Source organism: Odontomachus brunneus, unplaced genomic scaffold (assembly GCF_010583005.1).
Source record: "Odontomachus brunneus isolate Ranch 3 - 2012 unplaced genomic scaffold, Obru_v1 Obru_scaffold_074, whole genome shotgun sequence".
Classification (NCBI taxonomy): Eukaryota; Metazoa; Arthropoda; class Insecta; order Hymenoptera; family Formicidae; genus Odontomachus; species Odontomachus brunneus.
The window spans coordinates 1,444,821-1,452,358 of NW_022639524.1; positions in this window are offsets into that span (position 1 = coordinate 1,444,821).

Below are 7,538 nucleotides of genomic sequence, written 5' to 3' on the forward strand. Positions count from 1 at the left end.
GCTCACTTTTGTTCATTCCGTTTCGAGATACACAATCGACTCCCAGAAGGATGGCATATACGGTATATGCCATCCTTCTGCTCTCGTAATAACTGGCGGCGCTGGCGTGTCAAGCAGTGGTTGTCTCTCTCCTGAAGTTGGGACGCATTCCGAAATCTACAAAAAATCGGTGCACAAACCTTTCAGACCACGAGTGTACGTTTCGTAAGAAAAAGACATTCGAGTGAAATCCAATATTTGATTGGTTACCACTTTACCGCCTTGCTGCATCGTGTTCATGAAGTTCACAGTATCACGCATGCTGAATACAAAGGAAATATACAGCTCACGATAAAAGTATTCATCACAATGTCCAAATTAGTCATGCTAGATAAAAATTTAAACATTATTTAATTGTATAATAAATATTTCACATATTTATTTTATTGCATTTTTCAATGTGCCGTTGCTCATTATTTAGAAGACGTACACTGTCTCCGATTTTGGCAAAACTCAGCTATCTTGATGTGTAGAAGCCGAATCTGAAAGTAAAAATCATTGCTCCGCTCTACAAAGCGAGAAATTAATTATTAAAGATAGAAGTATAATAGGTTAGGAAATTTGCCATTGTAAGGTAAAGTCTGTTCTTGTACTTACTGTACTAGTGTGGGTATCAGTTGGACACGGGGCAATTGGACACAGTCCAATCACAAGTCGCTGTTCCAAGGGACCCTACAAATGTCTCTAATCATACGGTGCTGTGATTGGCTGTGTCCAAATCACCGTGTCCAAGTGCACCGCTCCCTACTAGTGTAGCGCAGTGCAATAACTAAATGAAAATACTTAAATTAAGAATTAATTAATTATTTATATAAATAATTTTTTCACATTGCATAGGAGCCTTTATTAATTTTTCTAGAATCTATTATTTTGGTATATGATAGACTCATTGATTTAATAAGGTGAAGAGAGATTTAAAGACATATTCTTTTATGTACAAGATAGGACTTATTTTGAATTGTACAAAAAATAAATCCTATCTTGTGTACATAATTATAAAAGATAAAACTCCTGTTTATGTGACCCCCATCAAATGACCTTGACCTTGACATATGTTATAGAGGTCACTCTTTTGATTGACCTTCAGAAGGTTTCAGCCGTCGCTCATTGTCTGTTAAAAAGTTATTGATGAAAGAAGTTAGAAAAATATATAACAATTTCTCGATACTGTGTACCGTTAACGCACGCACGCATGCCCAACAGGGCGGGCTCGCGGTGTGTGCGCGTGTTTCTATTATATTTTAAGTTTTATAAATACACACTTTTTCTCACATTTTCTCACTTTTTCTCACATTCTCACTTTATAGTTTAAGTACAAGAGATTTGCCCCCCCCCCCAGCCGCGATGCGGGGAGTCTGGGCGTAGCCTCCCCCTTACATGGCTAAGGACAGATACCTTTTTTATTTTTTACCATATTTCAATAATATAAACATGGTTATATGGCGGTCGCTTATAGTTTCCGAGATATTAACAAAAAAGATGCCTGTCTCTAGCCGTATAACTGGAGAGCTAACGTCCTCCAGACTCTCCGCACCGTGGCGGGAGGGGGTCAAGTCTGTTGTACTTAAGCTAAAGAGTGAGAATTTCTCAAAAGTGAAAGAAAAAGTGTGTATTTTATAGAACTGTCTTGGAAAATTACGTTACATTCATACAACTTTTTTGTTAATAACTTTTTAATAAACAACGAGCGACGGCTAAAACCTTCAGAAGGTCACTCAAGAGGGGTGACACTCAAGGTGACATCCCTCTAATATATATCAAGGTCAAGATCATTTGAGGGGGGTCCCCTACAGGAGTTTTTCCCCTTGCAATGACAGATTTCCTATTATACCTCTATGTTTAATAATTATTTCCTGGCTTTATAGAAACGAACAACGATTTTATCTTTCAGATTCGGCTTCTATACGTCAAAATACACAAGATACGTGTGTTTTACCAAAATTGGATGTGGTGTACGTCTTCTAAATAATTACCCTTCTGAGAAATAAGGTGCAGTTGAATAGTTATCATTAAAAATATAGATTAAGTGCATAACAATTCAGTAAATAATTTGTTAGCAATGTGACACTTGTACTTTACTTTAAATGAGCTGTATATGTGTATTATATATTCAATATCAGTACAACAAATATTTCTATTCTTCTTCCAAAATATGAAAAAGGCTGTCCTTGTTTATACATTTTTGCTATTTCACATGACAATCTAATTCTTTCCACAAATGTTTTATGTACTATAAACTGAGGATATATGAAATGATCTAAACCGATTATTAAGAATAATTAATAGCATTATTAAGTTAAATTTCATTGGTCATTTCTTCTTTTTGTTGTTTAGAAAGATGTCGGCGAACATGTAATACAAAATTTGTGATACTGGAGTGGAAACTGAATCGAATTATTCATTTCCTGGAAAATAACAGAGAGGTACATAATGAAGTACAAAGAGAGCATGATTTTTCTTCGTTACTCAGTTTTCCCCTTACCACAATTGAAAAAGTACAAGCTTTGAACCATCAGTTGGAAGATGAATACGTTCCGCGACAATCTGTAAGTATATTAATTGAATTTATTAATGTAATTGCTTAAAATTGCCAACACAAAAACAATAAATGGAACGAATTTGTAATAAAAAATATACATTATACTATTTATAATTGTTATAGATTGAAAAGATGTCACAATTGGGTGGAGAAACAATTGCAAAAACAGTAAGAAACCTTATGTCATAACTTATTGGACACGAAGATATTTCCTCTAAGATATTCTTGGACAGGATAGAACAAAACGTTTTCTTTAAGAAAATCAAAATTCGGATTTAATAATTTGTATTATTAAGTTTACCGAATACTTTGATTTAAATAAGTTATTTGCTGTCGTAAAATGTTTATATATCAATTATCTTATTTGTAATTCTTTTGAACACAAAAGTATGCACAATTAGCAAGGTTGAATCTTATATTCAAGAGTGGTTGCGACGATCTGGCGACAGAATGAGAGCAATATTAAAAAAATAAGATTTCCGTTTCGTTTATTTTGTTATTAGTTTTATTTTATATAGTTTTTTATTACATATAGTTTTATTGCGATAATGGAAATTTATTCATGTTTATTTTCTTATTATATAGTTTTACGAGGGTAGTCCCAGAAGTACCCGACCTGACGTATAGATGGCGGTTGTTTGAAAAAATCACTATGGCCGAAAGCATCAACCATATAAAGCTGAAGTTTGAAGGTTCAAGACGCTACGTTGTTTAGTATTAGTTTGGCAGCCATCAATAGTGAACGCTCTCAGTACATTTGTAAACATGGAGAAAATTGGTCATCGTTATGTGATACAATATTTTTATTTGAAAGGTCTCAGTCCAACCAATATCAAAACTAAGCTAGATTCTACTTTGGGGGAATCTGCTCCCTCGTTTACAACAATAAAATATTGGGTGGCAGAGTTTAAAAGAGGCCGTAAGAGCTGCCAAGACGAACATCGCAGTGGTCGACCAAATGAGGTGACCACACCAGAAATGGTGACAAAAATCCACAAAATGGTATTGGATGACCGTCGACTGAAAGTGCGCGAGTTAGCTGACATGGTAGGCATATCAAAAAGTGCTGTACATCGCATATTGACTGAAAATTTGGACATGAAAAAGTGCTGTGCGCACGATGGGTGCCGCGTTTGCTCACAATTGAACAAAAACAGCGTCGTGAGGATGTTTCAATCGAGCGTTTGGCGATGTTTCGCAGTAATAAGGCCGAGTTTTTGCGTCGATTCATAACCATAGATGAAACATGGGTTCATCATTTCACACCTGAGACGAAAGAACAGTTGAAACAATGGACTGAAAGAGGAGAATCGGCTCCGAAAAAGGCGAAGACAACTCCATCGGCTGGCAAGGTTATGGCGTCAGTTTTTTGGGATGTGCGTGGGATAATTTTCATTGATTATCTTCAAAAAGGAAAAACAACGGCGAGTATTATGCGAACTTATTGCAGCGTTTGAGTGATGAAATCAAGAAAAAACGTCCGCATTTGGCAAAAAAGAAAGTGTTGTTTCATCATGACAATGCACCGGCTCACACGTCCGTTATTGCGATGGCCAAAATCAATGAGTTAAAGTTTGAATTGCTTTCTCACGCACCCTATTCACCAGATTTAGCCCCCTCAGATTATTATCTATTTCCAAACTTGAAAAAATGGCTTGGTGGTAAAAGATTTGCTAACAATAAAGAGGTGGAGTCTGCGGTTGATGGCTATTTTGAGGAACTCGATGGTTCTCACTATAAACATGGTATCGAAGCTATTGAACATCGCTGGGAAAAGTGTATCGAGCCAAAAGGGGACTATGTTGAGAAATAAAGATATATTTTTTCAAAATTTTTGTGTTTTCTTTGTTAGGCCGGGTACTTCTGGGACTACCCTCGTATAATATAATCTTATTTTGTATAATAACAATTTTAGTTGATTAAAAAAAGTATAAAAATGGATCTTTTGAATTTATTATACCTGACCAATTTCGATTACGTCAAGTCGATTAAAAGTCGACTTTTAATGAAGCAATATTGACTAAAAGTTATAAGTGTCGTATTGTTGACTTAAAGCTGACTTGAAGTTGCCATAAAGCCGACTTGTAAGTCGACTTTTGGCTGTCTAACGGCCGACAATAGTCATTTGCCGGCTGATAGTCGACTATTAGTCGGCATTCAGTCTGAAGTCGACTTTAGATTTCTTCTGCCGACTTATAGTCAACTAATAGTCGACTTGGTGCTGTTTAGGTTTCTGTATGTAATTAGTGATAAAGATAGAATGACGCTTACAGCGCGTAAGCGCCTAAAGCGAACGCAGCCAGATTATAATGATTGATTCGACCTGGCAATTCATTAGATAATTCACTGCATTGGTTGGTTATGTCCAATCGTACCATGGTCAATTGGGAAGCTCTCGAAATATACTACTTGGAACGTGCGGGGTGGGACAATTGACATATAGGGTGCGTTCCGTTTCACACATTAAGTGCATTGATCGCATTAAATGCGTTTGCGCATTGATATCGTTCCGTTTCGTAAATGTGCATGATGCACCTTGGAAACGGGACGGTTTTCCATGCGTTTGATGTGAATCCAAAATGGATGCTACAAGTTACCTTACAGGTAACAAAATATTATCACCATTAATCTCATTTTTCTTAATAAACAACTTTGAAAAAGAATGCAGTGATTCAAATATTAATACTAATGATAGTGACAGTGAAGATGAACTGGAAAACATTACAAATGAAGAATTGGAATTGATTTATTTTTCGTTAATGGTTGCTAAAACATGCAGAGAGACTGTGTTTAATGAAAAAATAGATTATTATTTTGAGCGAGTTGTTTCTGGTTACTCTAAAACAATATTCAAAGAACATTTTCGGTGATAATAACTGGAAAGTTCACTAATTATTCATTTTTCCTATTCTTGACTTATTTTAATTCACACCTCAAGGATACTAAAACTTCGTATCCCAGTAAGCAATCTGCGCGCAGACTGGCGACAGGATCTGTCGAATTCGAGCAGGATCTGTCGACCAGTGCTGGCAGTTCGCGATATTTTCTATATAGACAGAAGCCCTTGTCGCCCTTCACGCGCATGCGTGAAGTGACGTAGCAGCTCGACGTAAGCAGTTTCCAATGACGGCGTTAGGCACGAATAGGGGGTTCTTAAGGGACATGCAGAAAATACTCGGCCGTCTGTCTGTGTTGTTTGCCTGGGAGTGGTTAGATTAGATAGGTAGTGAAATAACATAATAATAAATTAGTATAATTAATATAGTTATAATAATTAGTATAGCTATGTAAAATGTGATAATAAGTATATATAGTATATATTAATAAATAAAATGTGATAAAAAGTGCAATTTTAATATAAAGTGATATTGTGATATAAAGTGATATAAAGTGATATTGTGATAAAGAAAAGTGCAATTATAATATTAAGTTAATTAAAGAAAAAAGTGCCATATTAAAGAAAGAAATGGATTAACAACAGCCTTCGTCATCAAGTGGCATCGAGAAAAAGAAGAGGAAATTTGTGAGAAATAAAAGAAAAATTAGTACATGGCGTTTTATCTCTTTCACATTCTAATGCTGAAGCAGAGAGGATTTTTTCCATCGTCACTGATGTCAAGAATAAAAAGAGGAATTCTATTAGTATCACTTCTTTAGATCAATTTGCAAAATACGATCCAGCTTTCAGACTCATAATGTAGATTGTAGCACTTTCCAAGTTGATTCTAGACACTTGGAACTGCATAATACTAAAAATTTGTATTGCGTAGAAAGAAAAGAATTTAAAAGTTCAAATAATACCAAAGATTTTAATGATGATAATGAATATGAAGATGACATTAATTATGAAGTATATGATGAAATATAGACTGTAATATTTTATTTTAATATTAGCTTTTTTAATATTACCAAAAATACTAAGATTAACTTCATATTGTTACATAAAAGTTAACATTTATTATTATAATATACTACAGAAAAAATTTTTTTTACAGATTTAAAAATATTTAGTTATTTTTATTTGTCATGCTGTCATTGTCTTCTATATTTTGGCACTTCTTCTCTTTTTATTCTGTTTCTACTAAATTCTTTAATTAACAATGCATTTCTGTCACAATAATTTCGAATAGATCTTTCCTTTGATAGATAATTTTTTTTTATATAATCATATACTTTTTTGTATTTTTTATTTTCACATTTTCTGACAAATTATTTTTTATGCAATAATAATATTTTTTTTCATGTGACAGAATATATCATATCCATGTAGTGCAATATTTTTTTTTTAGATTATAGATTTCTTATATATATATATAATAACAAAATAATGACTGATCATAACTGTGATATGCCATGCTAAGATGCATGCTTCAGTATTTTTTGTTTTATTTATTATGCAGATTATTTATTTTATTATGACTGTGATATAGCATGTCTAAGTACATGCATAAGTGCCACATTTCTTTTTAATTAATAATTTTTTTATAAAATTTTTTGTGATCATTTTTATTTTATTTATTTCATTTTTTATGTTTGGTGGCAAAAATGTGATCACACACATATGCGCTCATGCTCATATGTGTGGCCATAATATATTAATTGTTTTATTATTTTTCAGAAGCCTCATAGCAACAGCATCAATTAATATTAAAAAACTATTCTATATTAGAAAAATTGTTTTACAAATTCCATATGTATTATTACTTATATAAATTTTATTAAAATGTATTGTAATTAATATATACGTATTTATATTTTCTAAATTTATTATAAAATATTATTTGTTATGTACAATTTTTTTGTAAGAATACTGGTAAGGTTTTTCTGCAGTTTCCCTTACCCTTGCAACAGATGTTGGTATTCGTGTGATTGGTTGGCTGCAGAAATTACAAAATAAAAAATATATTTATTTTTACTTATGAATAGCATTCTGTTTCTTTCCACAAACTTTTTTTCTTCC